General features: G+C 42.7%; 1 protein-coding gene across 15 annotated transcripts in view; it reads right to left on the bottom strand.

Moving 5' to 3' along the window:
- CYRIB (CYFIP related Rac1 interactor B) overlaps window positions 1–18,459 on the bottom strand; it is a 478,070-nt gene that overhangs the window by 378,129 nt on the left and 81,482 nt on the right. Inside the window, exon 1 of one of the 15 annotated variants that reach the window (XM_078686756.1) lies at window positions 4,052–4,149. The exons of 13 other annotated variants lie outside the window; for them this stretch is intronic. The gene's annotated coding sequence lies outside the window, so the exon portion shown is untranslated. Of the gene's footprint in view, window positions 1–4,051; window positions 4,150–18,459 lie in introns of those variants that run through there. One more of the 15 variants, XM_078686770.1, reaches the window with a different exon arrangement.

The raw sequence follows: 18,459 nt of genomic DNA, 5'->3' as shown, positions 1-18,459 counted from the left end.
CGGCGACAAGATGGCGCCAGTATTCACCTCAAATCCAGCCAGAACCGCTCCGCGGCGCTGATGTCCTATGTGGGACAATGGTAGCCTGCGGCGCCGGCTACGCCGCGTTCTCCGCCCGGTCTTAGTATTGTAACCCGGTGGTGGTGACGCCGGAGCCCCGCTGAATACCTGGGCGGCTGGTGGACAGCGTGGAAGCGCTCCTGCGCCTCGGAGGGGCTGCGCAGCAGCGTAGGCAGTCCGTGTTGCAGCGGCTGAGGGGGGAGGGGGGGGGGGGGCAATGGAGCCTCAGCGGGGGTACCGCACCCTGTGGCACCGGCCCGTGAAGCGGCAGCAGTCCGATCCCGGGTCCCGATCGGACCACGAAGAAGGATGGGGGCAGGCCGGTCAGACCAGTCACTCGAGGCCGGGGCGTCACCTCGATCTGAAGGCCGCAACAGGGTCCGTCGGCAGAGCTTCCCACAGGAGTGGGCCTGGCGGGGTAACGAGGCACCGTTACACGCCGCTTCTCCCTGGAGACAACCTGGGCAGTAATCAGGTGGGTTGCAGGCAGGGGATCACAGGATAATCAGCTGGTGTTCAGGGCACAGGACGGAGCTGGCAAACTACACGTCCACCATCAACAGCTCCAGGCCACGCCCCCCCTAATACCAGACACTCAATGCAGGTTTCGATCACATGGATTGAAACTGTTGGATCATTGCAGGGCTTTAGCGGAAAGTGCATGGACTAGAAAGGGAGCCAAATGTTCACTGGGATAATATGGCTGATCTATATACTATAAGTCACACACAAACTGATTAAAGGCAAACACCTATTTATTATTATTTTATTAAAGTGTGCTCTGTGTGCATTTTCTACTGGACGGAAGGTAGATAGCCAAGATCCAAAGTCTGGAAGAATCCCACTGTACAAGGACTGGACAAGAAAGGTGGTTAATTGACAGCAAAGGTGGAAGTGATCAAGAAATCTGTATATTTGGGGAAATCTGGGAGGACAGTAGAAGAATGGGGTACTTTATGAGATCAAACGCTTTAACTGGTGGTCAGAAAGGAGTTATCAGAGGAGACGTATCAACAGGAGTCCACCCAAGCACAGAAATCAGTAGGAATGGAAACATTGAAGAAAAAGTTGGAGTGCCTCTCCAATTCGGTTAGATGAATACTGCAGCTTAAACTATTGGACAGTAAGTGACAGGAAGGCTGTAAGCAAGGAGGGTGACACTTCACTCTCAGAACCTCCGTTTAATGAACCTAGTACATTAAAAATGTCTAACAAATCTGTAGGACTGTAGTTTCAGAATACTGTGGTTTTCCGCAGCCGAATGAAAAGTTTAATAGGCGTAGGGCATTGTTACAACTTAAATTCAATAATGTGTTTAAAATGTTTGGAAAGCAAACGTGTACATTTTAAATCTCTAGTTAAAATACAGTTTAGAAAAATATTATTTTGAGTATTTTCTTGTGATCTGAAGTAACATATGTAGATTCCTAGGTATATCACAGTTTAATTTCATTACTGATATTATGGGACAGTGTCTCAGGAAACCAGTATCAACAGATCTGGAATGAGGAAGCATACAAGAATTAGGCTAGACCGTGTTAGTAGCTACTGAACAAGCAAGTAAACAATCAACTGGTTGCTCAGGGTGTTGCTCTTTCCATAAGCGAATGCTATGTTACCAAAGTTCAACATAGCTTGCAGTCAAGTGACCCCAATTATGCCCAATACCTCCAGCCAAGCTTGATTGAACCTTTAGATAGCATCACTGAGCATGCTGTGACAATTCTGTTTCTATTGTAAGTGACTAGAATATGTGCTGTTGGCTACAAAAAGTAAGGCACACACATGACAAGTATCAAGGACCACCTGCAGTGGCTCTAGAACTCCTAGCGCAGGGCAATATTATAATTGTAGGCAAAAACCCTAGGCAGTCATGCGGTTCAATTAATTTAACAACTCATCGAGAAGACAACATCATATCTTAGGAACTCAGTGCAGATACAATATAGCTATATTAAAACATATCTAGATTTTATTTAACTTATTTAAAAAAAAGTTTTACAAATACAATACAACATATTTGCAACATAACAGATTAACCGAATATATGCTTTCTGTATACCCTGTGAAAAACCAATAAAGTAGTTTGGAAAAAAAAAATGAAAATATTCAAACTCATATATATGAAGTAGCCTGTTGCTGTTCCTATAACACCACATCTTTGCCTTCCTTCAGCCACTGAAATAAATAAATTACAATATTACTGGTAGTCTTCTAAAAGGAAAGAAGGAACACCTAGAAGAGACAACTGCCTTATGGGATCCAAAACAAGGAGCAAACATGGTTAAAAAAAAAAAAACATTAAAAAAACATCACAGGTACTTTAGAAGAGGCCTTCAACGACTCCACAAAAAAAACCTGTGTGTAGTAACTCTTCAGACAGACACAGAATCAATTATTCAGGTGGCAATACAAACGACTGAAATCAATGTGCCCGCACATGCGTACCCAACCAACAGAACTGCACTGGGAACACCAATCTACAAACCAACCCAAGCAATTCTCTCCACTATTAAAAGAAATAACATCATGCACTAGAAATCTAATGAGTGAATTAAACTGGGCAGTGATCTGGTACAGTTCTTCTGAATAATATTCCTCAAGACATCCTCTAGCAAAAACTTTAAAGTGAAAGGTTAAAGCATGATAGATAATAGAGCAGAGGATAAAATGAAACTGAATTCCACGACCAAAATTCAGCTCCAAACAACCTGGTAAAAACAAGCGTTGGGACTATAAAATCTGTGAAAGATAGACTATTGCGCCTCACATTACTGCCAAACGAGTCGCATCACTTACTATGACTATGGACACTTGTTCATTGCATACAAGAAGCATGCTATCAAAACTCAGATAAAAAATGTGGCAAACTACAAGCGGGACATGCTAACAAATAACACAAAACTCACTAACAGAACAAAAGAACACCCAGGAAACACTTTCTAAATCATAGGTTTGAACCCCAGAAAGTTAAGCCTACCCGTTCATCCTGATGAAGTCAATATAATTATTAACACTGAATTGGGTAATAACATATCACTATAAGCAGGTAATCACAAATAGAAATGGGCAACATCTGTAGGAGGATGCACATATAAAACAGGTTGTAATGGTTTTTATTATAAAGGCATCATATATTACCCCTTTCTACTTTCGAAACAACTGAATAACAACTACCTTTCCTGCTGCCATGTCAAACTTCTAATCTATTTCTTAAAACACTGAAGAGTTTGAAAGGCAACAAAGAGCACATTTAAGTTTCACAGTAACGTGTTCCACCCAAACAAACTTCAAAGTCAAGCATTCTTCACAGGAAATTAATTTTGATTAACATACTGGAGAGTGAAATAGAGACATCAGTACTCTACTAACCCACAGACTACTTCAGTTATGTTCTCTGTACTCTAGACAAGCGATTGGATCAAAAAGGGTGGAAATAAAAGGAGTCTTTTGAAATCAATACTTTCACTGGGGCTACAGCACATGATCATGTTAACCAGGTCTTCAGGGCAGCCGAAATACTTAGGAATAAAATAATTTTTAAAAAAAGAAGACAGTTACCATGCCGATGGACTGCGTCAGCTCTATTGGGCTAGTCTTAGGAACTTTCAACACATTCTCCACAAATATTTAGTGAGAGAAAGTCTTTTAGAAACTAACTGCAAAGGTTAGACAGCCCAAGAGGGATCTCTAACAAGTGGATTCAGAAACCAGGCAAAAGAAAACGACAGGCCACCCTGCCAGCACAGGCGATAAAAACATCACACACACAGCTCAATGAAAAAAACTGTACCACCAAAGAATGTAACCAGAACATGAAATCCATACAATATCTTTAGCAGAACGAGACTATGGTATTAAAGGGCCCAATGTAAAGTCACCAGACTGCCGAAAAATGCGCAAGACCAAAGAAATGGCAAAATAAGCACCACACAAAAGCCCATAATTTAACAGTTGACAACGACAGATGGAAACAAAGAGAAAGACTGACCATGCCCTGCTGGTTAGTTTGCTTCTGTGATATGCTGTTAATGAATGAGCACTGGATCGAAGCTTGTACTTCACTCTGAAAGCTGAATCTGAGTGGTGTTGAAACTGCTACACAGGAAGCTTGGGTCAGGCAATCAAGACACGAGCTTCCTGCCCAAGAGGAACTTGCTCTGGTACGAGTCTCGCAAAAATCAAGTTGATGTGCCAAGAACTGCCACAAACACTAGGAGCTGCAGCTCTGGGTGAACAGTATGCCATGCGCGTGACTGGAAACTAGAACACATTTCATCAAACTGCGATGGTTGCACGTGGTTATAGTCGTAGCCTGTATTAGAAGTAAAAACATCTCTAAATGCTTTAATATTCGAACTTTTCACTGCCTTTCAACAAACAAAGTATGAACTGAAATCGAGCAAAACTCGAAAGTACTGGGGCAGGCTATGGTGTTAATAATAAAAATAATGCAATAATGTCTGTTCTGCTGCCTCGCGTTAATCACAATTTAAACAATCGTAACTGTCAACAGTGACTTTCAGGGTGTTTGCTTTCCCGCCATCATTATCAAGCCTGCAGTTAAGCACTCAGAGGGAATCTGAATCTACATAAACAGCATGCACGCCGCACCAACACTAGAATTAAATCTACCACCTTGAAAAGATCAAAATGGATGATTATACTAAAATCAAATGATGCTGCACGAGTCAACACAGCCTTTTCGTATTTACGCATGTTTCACCAGTGGCAAACAGTTCTTCAAAAGCTCAGACAATGCAATGCTGTGTCATAGCGCAGTTTGCAAACTAGTGAGGTAAAACGTTATACTGCAACACTTTACAACAGTCCCAGGCAAAGCCAATAGGACTGGAGTTAGCTGTCAGTTTTCTGGCTTTTTCAAAGTTTGTTTTGTAGCGTCAGTTTTGATTTTGTATATGTTGGTGGAACATCAGGGACCTCGCTGATATGACCAAATATAAACAATGGCTAAAAGCATGCTTTGCATAGTAGACTCTAGCTCTGAAGGGGAGTACTTTTTGCGCAACGTGCTCCTTGTGAAAGAGCAAAATGCAATCATTCATAGTAAAATCATCAAATGGCAGAACTAGGCTGACTCCTTTCCCTAAGCTGTATGCGGTAGCAGGCAAAACAAAATAACTGAAACAGATTAACAGATAAAGGCTGAAAGCCCCTATAAGTCTATAAATTACATATATAATTTTCGTAAATTAGCAGGTTTTGGCTAACGTCAGACCTAAAAAATGACAATCACCCCAACTGCTGCTCCATAGTCTAAAAGGCAAACCAATATATTCCTAGGGTTAGATGTATTCATAACACATAGTTCCAAAATCATAGGCTCAAAAGTTAGTAGTTATGACAAAAAAAGTGTAGCTAAGTCCCAGCATGTCTACAAAAACGTATTACAAAAAAAAGGTAGATAAAGTCACTCTCATGATATGGAGACAATTTACGTTTATCTACTGAAGCAACGTGCATTTATATTCAAAACTATGGTGTATATGGAGAAGGAAGCAAAGGTGCATTGGCATCTGGGTGTGTAAACATATACAATCTTATTAACAAAATAAGTTGGAAATTAGCTTCCAATAACTCATAAATTTGGAGTAACGGTCCACGAGTCTTGGAATTTGGAAAGAATTTAATTTTGAGACCGGAGGCTACCATTATGCATTATAACTTTTAGTGCCACTCCACTGCAGCACCTTTAAAGAACACTACACCTAACAATCTAGACTTAGAACTTCACAGTCCATAAGTAAGCCCAACATAGAACACTCTTACTCTTTTAAATGCTGCTCTTACTGAGATAAGTACCTTTTGTTTAGTATGTTTGATGAATGGATAAATGATAAGTGATGATCTGTGAGAATTGTTGTATGATTTAGGATATCAATATGTAGAATAAGCAAGGGTTTGTACAAGTTAGTGATAAAAGGTTCTCATTAGGTGAGATGGCGCTTCTAATTTACAGAAGTGTTTTGGTAGTTATATATGTAATTTAAGTTTCAGTAAGTGGGGTTTTAGTTTGAGGCGTGTGAGTGCATTAACAGATTAAATAGTTAAGCGGTAGCACGGTACTGCGCGCAAGAGGGCTTTGCTCTTAAGGTGAAACGGTTGTTGCCGCGAGTCTGCACTCGCGCAAGCATGGGGCCTCATCAATTGCCGTGGAGCGGAGCTCGAGCTCCGGCAGTGAGGCAAGAAGCGTCATTGCTACAGTTGAGATGAGTCTCAAGCGATAACATTGATGTGAGTGAGATCACGCGAGGTGTTCTTGCAGGATAAGGAGGCCATTTTGGTTTGGGGCAAATGGCACTGAAAAAGTGAGAGCGTGTTAACATTTTTACACGATGTTACAAAAAAAAAAAAAACAACGGAAGAGAGAAAGCAGAGCCAGTTGTATGTTTGAAGAAGCAGTCAAACTAGCACTTTCGGAAATTTAAGAGGTGTACATTTACAAATGGGAGAATGTACAGCAGTGCATTTTACTTGCTAACCTTTCTACCCAAGGAAGAAACCGCGACCCCCCCCTGCAAAAACACCTTTCCTTATACTCCCAGCAATAATTAAGGAGTTTCATCGCCATTCCTACAATGAAAATGGATATATTTGTACTTTAGACAGGGGTATTTTAATATTCTAATAGTATTTTCAAGGGGGAAAACTACCTGCAAAAGTGGGATGTTTGAAAGTGTTCAACAATTCATTCACGTTGGCCAATGCTGGAACACACACACACACACACTCTCTCCACTTTAAGCAGATTTGCTCACATGGACATTTTCTTACAGTGTCCAGTTGTCTTGGTCAAGTTGCAGATCTCTTTATTCATCATGGAATTTCCTTTAGTTGTTAAGGTAATATCCTATAGATTGGATATATAGATCACTTAGTCAGACTCTATTCAACTTGTATGTCACCTCACTCACAGAGATTGTAAAATGGTTTGTCCTCCCCTGCGCAGCCGATACGCAGATCATCTCACTGTTTGCCCTATCAGGAAGAACCTCCATCTAACTTAGTCAATGTCTCAAACATGTGGTAGAACGTATGATAGCTCGCAGCCTAAAATGAAATGGCTACAAAACCGAGGTGATGGTAGTGGCAACCAACCCAAGCAGATGGATGGAAACCAACTGGCATAAAAGTCTGGGCGTCCTACCAGCGCCAACCAGAAGTCAAGAGCCTGGGCTTTTGGCTTAACAAGAAGCTTTTCTGGACTACCAAAGCAAAAAAAACTAGCAACAACTTGCTTTGAGCTACTGAGAACTCTGCAAAAGCTTCTGAAATAGCTACCCGAATCATTGAATACAATCATGGTGCAAGGGTTAGTCATGCCCCATCTCGACTGTGGAAACACCCTTTATTTGGGAGGCTCCAAAACAATCATCAAAAGATTACAGGTAGTCCAAAATGCAGCCACACGCTTTCGATACAGAATACCTACATTTCCCTTTGCCGCTGCGGCTTTGGCCAGGCTTCATTGGCTGCCTGTGACCAAAATAATTCCGGTAGAGGTCTTGTGCCTGGCACACCAGGCAATGTACAACAGGGGACCAATGCTAATTAAAAAACTTCTCACTCCTTACAACACAGTAAGAACACGGAACTACACCACCCAGCAGTTATTTGCTGTGCACAAAATAAAAGAACCAGAAGTGGAGGGAGTTCTTTAGCTTTTTTAGCCCCCAAGCTTTGGAAAACACTCCCCCAGTAAAATCAGGAAAACAGAATCTCAACTCAAACTTAGGAAACTGCGTAAAACCCATCGCTTCAACTAATTCTTTCTACTCAGTCCTCTTCTGTTGCTAACTTAGCACAGGGAAGCTCTCTCTGGGTAGCTACACGCTTTATAAAACCAAATGAATAGAATAGAATAGATTGGGATTTAAAATGAGCCTTAGTTTGTTACTATAATCCACAAGCCATGGTTTTGAAAATAGGAAAGGCAAATAAGAGTGGAATTTGGGATGTGTCATTGGGTATCTATTATAGCTCACTCTGGTATTTATCAGGTCCAAGTCCGTGACATAGTTGCACGTAAACTACCAGTAAAATCATGGCAGTCCTTTGAAGAAAGTTTAAAGCAGATTGGTAACACTTTTACTACTATAATTGTACAGTTGTGCATTACTTGTCTGGCGCTGGTGAATTCTGCATGTTGTTTTGGTCTGTTTGACCAACTCCTGTAAAAGTGAAATACTGATTTTGACTAGTTGTAACTTTCACAGATATTTTCGACCATACCTAGATATAGTGTTGGGGAAGTTAACAATATATACGCTAATGATCTGGTGTATTTGGGAGAGGTGGGGGACAAAAACGAATAAACGTTCTTACGGGGAAAAGGATGGAAAAATATATTTTGCCACATATGACATCTAGTTCCATGAAGAGGGTCTCCCGAGGAATATGCCAAGATCCTTCTTGTTATGGGATAGTTTAATAGGCTGTTTGAGAATATTGGGCTGACTTCAGAGTTTTGAGCAAACCAACTATAGAAGTTTGTTTTTACAGCGTTTAAGCAAAGATGCTTTCAATTTTGAATATTTATTGAAGAGGAATTTAAGATTTCTGACTAAGGGCCTCATATACAATGCTATTTTGTGGTAGCAAAGCTTGCAATACATAAAATCACGCCTCTGTTCACAATGCAGTGAGTTGCAATGAACGTATGCTATGATCACAGTGGTTTTCAATGCAGAGATTTTTTTAAATCTCAATATGAAAAACGTGCTATTGAACATACAAGTGATTAACAGTGATTCCACTGAATGCACGATTCTAGCATTTTGTTCTGTTCTGCAAATGTGTCATGAACTGTTTATAATCAAGATTCTGTACATCAGTCAGAATATTTAAATATCTGAGTGATTGTTTTGTTTCGAAATGTTCAACAAATAACTGCAAAAACATTCGGAAGTGTTATGTTTATTGTTTAATTTAAGAGTTACTTCAGGGATGTCGTAAACGTTATGACAGTCCCCGTTCAGATTCTATTTCATCATTTGTCACGCTGACTATTTTGATCACTTGTATTGCCATACTTTTCTATTTCTTTCATACAAAAAGCGACATGCTCAGAAATGCATTTTAAAGTTCTATTTCCTTTAAACTATGTGCTCAGGCTTTTCTAACTTTTTTAGCAGAAAGTATGAAGTTTTAGACAAGTGCAGAACCGTTAGTATCAGGTCTACCTCCTACAAATCGATCATTCAGTAGATTTGTAGAGCGCTATTTACCTCCAGTCAGGGTATCCAGGTGCTGGAAGGGTCCAGCCAAATAATCAGGTCTTCAGGGACTTTCAGGACTCCGGAAGAGAATGGGAGATCCGTAGATAAAAGGGTAGTTCATTCCATGTCTTTGCGGACGGAACAAACTCTGCATCTCAGATGCAGGAGTGACCGTTTCAGAAAGGGACGCAGACAGGAGATGTCTGGTGGGCTGATTGAAGTTTAGGTGGTGGTTCAAGTAGGCAGTGGATCAAGTAAGTGGCCTGCAGTTGTGTGGGGCCTTGTATGCATGGATCAGGAGCTTGAACCGTCATTTTCTGTGCAGGGAGTCAGTGGAGTTCTAGGCTAACAATGTATTGGTTTTCTAATGAATGCTGCCATAAAATCATGGACGCCTGCAGTGTAAGCCGACATGTATTTATTGTTTTTAGTTACAGACTCGAGCTAACACATTGGCAGCCATGATCTTTTGTCTAATTGCCACAAAGATGATTCCAAGCAGAGTTTAATTTTATAAATGAAAGATCAAAGTGGCGATCAGGTACAATAAAAACCCATTTATCGGAACAGTAATTGGAGGGGCTTTGCACTAGAGCTATCAAGACAGCAGTCTCGCCGGTTTACAGAGACAACCAGCCTCAGTTGGGGCTGCTCCTGCAGTGGAGCACAGAAGTGGCCTTCAGCCTTACACTGGTCATCATTCCAGGGCAAGAGCTGTGACTAAGAATAGCTAAACAGCAATCTTTACCAAGAGAAGGTACGCTATGCGATTGATCTTATGAAACTCAAATTGCTATTTTCTGCTTCTGTTAATATCTAGCACAGCACATAGAACTTCCCCCTGTGCCTTGAACGCATCTAGTAGGGTTCATTATGACAAAAAAACTACTTCCTGCACATTACTGCTCAATGGGTAGTGTACAAACTGGATTTCTAATTCCTATTGGTGCACTGAATTGAACCTTGCACTAGGGAGTCAGAAATCTGACATCCTTGGCTCGATTTGGGTTGAGCACCAGATTGTCATACCTAAGGTATTTTAACAGTCCGAAACGTTTTTACAGCTTGCAAAACACCTTTCATCCCTACAGCAAGAAATCCACCTAAATCCAGAGACCACATCCCCTTTTGCCACGAGATGGGCAGCTCACCGCTGCTTCTCGTCATACTGCGGATACTCAAGAGGAGTGGCCATACTAATTAAATGTGGAGTGCAGTTCGAACTAGGAGGTTCGGAGTCTGACCCTAACGGGAGGTATTGCCTCATCTGGGGGAAGGCTCGAAGCTAAGGACGTAACAATTGCTAACTATTAGGGCCCCAACACTGATGACCCACACACCCTACTCCAGTTATGGAACAAGATCCAGGCAGTAGGCTCCACTTACATTCATCTGGGTAGGCAACTTCAATACGGTTGTATGCCCACAGACTGATAGGTCCCATGCCTCTTCCCTTCACTACACGACCACACAGAAGACACTGCGAGAACTTATAGACACAAATTACTTGCTGGATACCTGGCGATTTAAGCACCCTACGCAGAGGGAGGGTACACATTATTCTGCGGTGTATTCCACATGGTCCAGACTGGACTTTTTGATCATATCTGTGGGCATGGCACATTGGCTTGACACAGTTACCCATCTAGCCCGTACGCTCTCAGACCACTCCCCCATGTTGGTGGCTCTGCGGGCGCCAGTGGATCAATCACCCTACGGCGGCTGGCGTTTGAACCCCCTACATCTGCTCGATGCGGTCTTTAGAACTGAGATTAAGCAAGAGATAAAGAACTTCTTTGAGCGTAACATTGCATCAGCCTTCAGCCTAACCACTGTATGGGAGGCATTCAAGGTCACAGCAAGAGGGTGGTGAATCTCTATCCTCAGGGACATCAGGCAAGAGCTAAGTGCCTTAGAGAAGGATATCAAGGCCCTAGAAGGGGAACTCAATCTGGTATGGCTGAAAATTTAACCAGAGATAAACGGAGGAAAAAAGTGACAGACTATAAAAACACTGCTGAACGAGAGTGTAAGTTTCGAGGAAAGTATCACAGAGCTAGGACATATGGGGAAGGAGATAGGACCGGGAAGGTATTAGCGAATGCAGTGCACCAGCCCAAATTTTCCAATTGTGTAGCGGAGATACAAGACTCTCAGGGTAGGACACATAGAAACTTGCCATACCAATTGCAGACATTTGTGGAGTATTACAGCTCCTTGTATTCCTCCCAAGGGGGGCTCCCGCTTGACCTCCATCAGTATTACGAGGATACGGTGCAGGCCTGGCTTGGAGACACGCAGCGTAAATTCAACTAGAAGTTGATGAAATCAAAGAGGCGATCATACAAATGAAATCAGCACATGCGCCAGGGTTGGATGGCAAAACTTACATAACACATCTAGCCCCAATCCTGAAAGCGGTATTCTATGAAGCAGTGGAGGAGGGGAGTCTACCTAGAACCATGAGAGAGGCTCAGATAGTTTCCTTGTTGAAACCAGATAAATCCCCGTTACACTGCGAATCCTACCGTCCCCTATCACTATTGAATTGCGACACTAAAATACTCGCTAAAGTCCTGTCCAATCGGCTTAGCCTTCTGATGGAGCGTCTGGTGCTGCCTGACCAAGCAGGGTTCCTACCAAACAGGGCCATGGCACCTAGCCTGAGAACCCTTCTGGCGGTCATGCAGGACATAGACCCGAATAGCTCGGCGGTAGCCGTATTCCTGGACGCTACAAAAGCGTTTGATTCGGTGGAGTGGGACTTCCTCATGGGCACCTTGGGATACAAGGGAAAACCCCCCGTCTTTCTGAACTGGGTACAGTTACTATATAGGAGACCAATTGCCACAGTGCTGTTAAATGGCGCTAGATCAAACAATTTTGGTATTTCCAAGGAAACTAGGCAGGGCTGTCCCCTGTCCCCCATCCTATTTGCCTTAGCAATTGAACCTCTAGCAGCTAAGATACAGCAACATCATAAAGAAAGAACATTAACATTCCCATCTCGTCAGTTGCTTATCTCCCTCTAGGACGACAACATGGCGTTATATATTAAGAAGCCGCAGAACAACCTTAACCCTGTCCTGCGGGAAATAACCAAATTTGGGGCCATATCTGGGATTCAAATAAACTGGACTAAGTCAGCAATATTCCCGCTGACGGATAATACCATCTTGCACCCTTTGGACTATCCCTTAGAATGGAAGACTGACAAACTCAAATATTTAGGCATACACATATCCCGAGACAAAGAAACACTCATGCGCACAAACTACGAATTGCCATAGAAAAAATAACAGATAGCATAACCAAACGGGTGCGCCTGCACCTCTCTATGGCGGGAATATCCCTCATTAAAATGGTAATCCTCCCAAAACTCCTCTACCTCTTTATAAACATACCTTACCACCAGGGGAGGTTCTTTTTTTAAAACGCTTAACACACAACTTACGTGGCTTATTTGAGGTGGTAAAACAGGCGCGACTTAACCTGGCCACGCTGATGCTACCATACCATCAGGGAGGGTTCGAGGTTCCCAACTTTAAATACTACTACCACTGTGCCCAGGGGCATTTTGCTACCTACTGGTTCCACCCACCCCCCTTCATGCCACACCTGGTGGTGGAGGATGGCTACATGGCCCCGATGCCCCCCACTAGGGTACCTATTGTCAGCAGTTACAGAACAGGAAAGGGACCCGTCCACGGTAGATTGCTCTACCAAGGCTTGGCGACGAATTGCTCGTAAACTAGGTGCTCCAATGATGTACTCCCCCAGACTCCCTGTGCTCCGCAATCCTTTACTGCAGGTCACTAATGAAGGGATATGCAGAAGGCTACTTGAGACTCTTCGCTATACCACATGGGGTAACCTAGATGTTGAAGGACAGTTCCGCTGCAGGGAGCAATTCTTTGGGACGCACCCCCCGCCACCACTATGGACCTTTCTATGTAAAGAAGACTCCGGCAAAGTGTCAAGGCTGCTACACCAGCATTCCCCACAAAACCGACAAACCTGCCCCCCCCTTGCATGCACTGCTACAACCTGAGGCCCCCAAACATTTTACTTCCCTTTTGTACAGACACACACAGAATGCTCCCCCCTCCCAGTCACCGCCAGCTCGGACGGAATGGGATAAAGATATGGAGACCCCACTGTCGGATGAACAATGGGAGTTTAGTTGTATGCAGACTGAGAAGGCCACAGCCAGTAGTACACTAAAACGTATTCATTACAAATTCCTACACCGACTATATTATACCCCGGTTAAGCTACACATTTTCCATCTGCGAACCGATGACAAATGTGCCAGGTGTAGCAGGGAGGGAGCTGACTTTTTACACTTAGCGTGGCAATGTCCACAGGTGTGGGAATATTGGGTATAGGTGTTCGAAGGACTTTCACAAATGATCGGAACGCAGATGCACCCATCCCCCCCGAATAGCTCTGCTGGGCTGCATTCAAGAAGTTAACAACTCAAAAAATATCTAGCACTAAGCCTGCTTCGAGCGAAACAACGGGTGACCTGTAGATGGGGGAAGAGGCCATGCCCCAAAATTCAAGGACTAGCTACAGGATTTATCCACTTGGCAAGGTCAATTGAATAGTTACGCAGACCTCTTACCCCTGAAATCGAGACCTAAAGACATTTGGGGACCTTTAACTTTATACCTATTAGCGCAGGACTCTGGGTGAGAGAGCAAGATGGGGCGGAGGGAGGAAATGAGATACCGGCGGGGGGAGACACCGCCGATGGCCCCCTGCAATCACAAGAGATGCTTTATGCTACGAAGCCTGAATAATGGAACATAGGGTGGAGGCGGAGTGCTCCGGGAGGGGTTGCCACAAGGTCCGACTATGACTTATAGCTGAGTCGATACCCCGCCTGTTCAGGCATCAAATAGACTGTCTTTTCACTGGACGAACTCATGGTGATTGAACTCTGAACTGGAGTAATGCCTTTATCTTCACTGAAAGTTGTAAATGGGATATTGATTTCAAGAGCTATGTTGCTTCAAGGGCTGGACAGGGGGGGTAGTTTAATGTTAGCAATCGAAATTATAGGTATGATACAAGATCAAACAATGTAAACGAGACCTGTTTTACTGATTCACCGACTTTGGAATGTAATAACTTAGCTGTACCAAGATAACAATAAAGCTTTTTGAAACTTGAAAAAAACACCTTTTATGACTCATTTCATTACACAAAGAGGAATCCCCCCCCAATTCACCCCCCCCTCTTTGTGATCGCAATTGAATATATGCAATTTCAATGGTGCTCAAAACCTACTTACTAGTTGGGGTCATCATGGATTTGCAAAGTGGGACAGCTTCCCATTTGAGAATAGTGCCATGTGGGGGGGGCATGAGGGAACTGTTCCAGGGGTCCTCCGCCTGCTACCCAGGATACGTTCTCATAGGGAAACTTTTTTTTTTTTAAGCAGCAGCTGCCCCTCTACGGCACACATACTTCTTACAGAAGAATTTCCCCTTTCAAATTGCAAGCACAGGGATGGAGATGTGATGTCTCTTGCTGGCCACTATCCCCGTGTTTGTAGCCAATCACAGGGGATCGCAATTAGTAGCCTGCCAAATTAGTATTCCTTATGCAGGTTCTTCAGCGAGCCTCTGTATATTTTGCGACATGACCTACTAATGCATAGTCCGCATCGCATTATGACAGGCAAGTCGCATAAAGTCTATACTTGTGTGAGACGTGCCTCCTGCTTTATATTTATCCACAAATATACTTCATGCTGGATGGTAATTTCCAATATATTTCTTTATTGATATATTTTCATAGATCCACTTCGCATTTTTTTTTATATATAAAACCAGGTTCATGAAAAGATCCTGCACAGAAGACACATATTTCGCCCTACAGTGTTAATCGGACCAGGGCTTTTTCAAGGCTTTTATAACAATGGTTTCATCATGTTCCAAATATTTTTGTTGGACACACTGCTCGTGACTGGACACAGTGTTGCTACCACCGTACAGACCGCATCTAAATTTCAAATGAAGAATATACCTTATTCCAACAAATATGATCCAACCTGAAGTATGATATCTGTGGATAAATAAAAAGGAGGAGGCACGTATCCCTCAGAAGTATTGCTTAAAAAGTGAGGTATAAAAAGGTTCAATACCTCTGGGATAACCTCTCCCAAAACTGATTTAAGACATCTATCTACCCACGGGTCTTGTCCGCGCTATACAAAACTCTACAAATAAAATAAAATAAATAAAATAAATCTATGTCCAGGAAGAGACCTTCTAAACCTTCCTTTAGAAACCTTTGAAAAAGTCGCAGAAAGTCTGTGTGCAATTTGCACCCACTATTTGTGATCTATTTGTTCATAAATATCAGCAACTCTGCTTTCACGATGATGTGCATATCATTGATGAAAAGTTGAAAGTGAAAATCATACAATGTAACTAGGCCAATTGGTGGCTTAATATACCGGCTGAAAATATATGGCTCTAGCAGATAAGCAAGCTTACCGGCTGGGCAAGGAAAGGAAAATGAGAAATCCCCATCCATATGCAAGTTTAGTGACTGCTCAGCTAAGCAGAGAAATATGCCAAGTTACCTTACTCCAGCGACAATCTTACATCTTTGGAGAAGGAGGAGGGTGATCCTTGTCGAACATGGAGCAGTTCAAAAGCATGAACCAGGGTGATTAATGGGATTATTGCTAGAAGCACTGTGTGCGCTTAGAGACCCTTACTAATATAGCCCTCCATTTGAACTTTTGACAAATGGTTGATGTAAGCTCAAGGGATAATGTGGTAAGGCATCACACTATGGGACTGTACACAATCACAGGGAGGAACCACTGGTAAAGTGCTAAATGAAGGGAGATGGCTGCACAACAGAACTCACTGAAGAGATGGTAAGGTTTGTGATCCATTTCCATTTATGTCCGATGTATGTGACTCAAGAAGAGATTGAAGGAAAATTTCTAGGTCACACGGATTCAAGAGGACCAGGAAATCAAGGGGTTGGAGTGTCGGTTGGAGGGGCGAAGCAGAAGTAGTAAGGAGCAGGCATGAAATAAGTGAGAAGACAAAGAATCCCAGAGCGGATCCAGACAGTATGCTATGAAAAAAAAAAAAAATAAGAAATCACTGGATGTGAGCGAATCGCAGGCCACCGAAGGGGGAGAACAAACCAAACAGTGATGAATCCAGACTGAGAGATTGGTGCAGCAAAACCACTACAAGAAAATCCTGCACTGCTCAGTTGCCTTACAGGTGAGGACACTATGTACTAATGTGCCACAGTCCCAGGTTTGGACAGTGGCTACAGGCAAATGATGGAAAACTAATGGGGCAGGATAAAACAGTCCCTTTTAAAACGCTCTTTCACAATGATGCAGGTGGTGTCACTTGGAAGCACAAGAGTCAGACATCAGCAACAATGGAAACTCTAGTCGTGTGCTACTTTTGCTAATCCTTTTTTAGGTTAAAAGGTCTTGCTGTACTTATTCCTTTAGCAATGCATAAACAATAACTGGATGGTGATGAAGGGTGTGGAACATCCATTTGTACGAGAAAGGCCTATGATAAGGTTAAGTATTTTCATTTCTCCTAGGGCAAAAGACAGTATACTTCCTCCTGGAGAGAGCCGACTTCACCCAAGTTTAAATGTCTGGGGGAACTACAGACTGGTAAAGAAGAGAATCTATTGTAAAACTACTGCCAACTGAGTCTTGATGAAAAATGTGATAATAAATACTGAACCGTTAGCATAACGTGTACCAGGAGTAAATACTTGAGCAGGGCCTTTTAAGCAGTACCATGGATAAAATAAGCTAATTCAATGTGAATTGTTTACGTATTTTAGAAAATCTTTAAAAATGGGCTAGCGGCACTCCCCAAGAGTTGAAAAGCACAAACTTATTCTGCAACAAGCAGCTGCATTAAACATACAACGGAGACAGAGTATGTCAACAAAAAGATAAGGGAATTGATGTAAATTGGTGTAATCCCTCCATAGTTCAATTGCCATAGATTTTTCCATTTAGTAACCTGGATTTTGTTCAGAGGAAAAACGTGCTAATGCATTTATTTGTTTAAAAAAAATAAAGTTCAACAAAGTACAATGTCCAAATCCACTAGCCTGGGGAAATCAATTGTGATCAGCAATGTCATTTTCAACCTAAACGTAAGCAAAATACCTAAACAGCAGAGAATCACCATCTGTAGGATGTCTCACTCAACTTATTATGCAGAATAGATCGTTACCAAGTTCTCGTTCAGAAATTGATGGAAAATTAAAGAATTTCAGTGTGAGGCTTCCTGCTGATTGTGTAACGTATGACAGAAGTGATAGGTGACTGAAAAGGTGGACTGAATATTAGAAAGTCAAGAAAAGATTTTAACAACTTGTGCATAGTCACAATTCTTAATATAATTTGAAAAAAATTCCCTGTAGAATAAGATTTAAAAATATGTTGCAGGTTACTTTGGGGCAGACGTATGCACAAACTACTCATTCCTGAACAAGACACCAAGAGCATCGTTCAATCCTTCGTTCTGTTAAGATGTTAAGACTGGATTATGGACGCGCCTAATTACCTGCCCTACGAACAGTGAATCTTGCACCACCAAGGTCAGTTTTGGAACTCGTTTTCTAATGTGCTATGGACCAACAGTTCTCTTGTAAAGTTCAACAAGCATTTGCAATGCAATAGGTCTCGTAGTAATTAAGTTTGATCTTTTGGCATTGCTAAATATTGCAACACTAATTGCAACCCTGGCTGCCTGCTGGATTGGGAGGCTGGAGGACTTTTCCTTGCTCTCACAGCTGGTATTATTCACACAGCTCTGATGATGCACCTCACACACGGGGCTGACGCAAGTATTATTTACACAGCTCTGATGATGCACCTCAGGCTCGGGCTCACAGCTGTTATTATTCACACAGCTCTGATGAAGCACCTCAGGCACGGTGGGCTGTGAGCCTCTCTGGGCTCTAAAATAACCAAATGCCTCTACCACTTTAGCAGGAGGGGGGCGGGCATGGCATTGTGCCCCGACGCACCCCCTCGTACAATGATGGCCCCCGGAGCCCTCGTGGGCTAAGAAAGCCAACACAACTGCCCCCGTGATGCTGGAGTCCCGCTCGGGGGACTCGAAATGATAATGGC

Source organism: Lissotriton helveticus, chromosome 4_1, assembly GCF_964261635.1.
Source record: "Lissotriton helveticus chromosome 4_1, aLisHel1.1, whole genome shotgun sequence".
Classification (NCBI taxonomy): domain Eukaryota; kingdom Metazoa; phylum Chordata; class Amphibia; order Caudata; family Salamandridae; genus Lissotriton; species Lissotriton helveticus.
The sequence above is the reverse complement of the archived record's forward strand: the minus strand, read 5'-3'. Positions and strand labels throughout refer to the sequence as shown.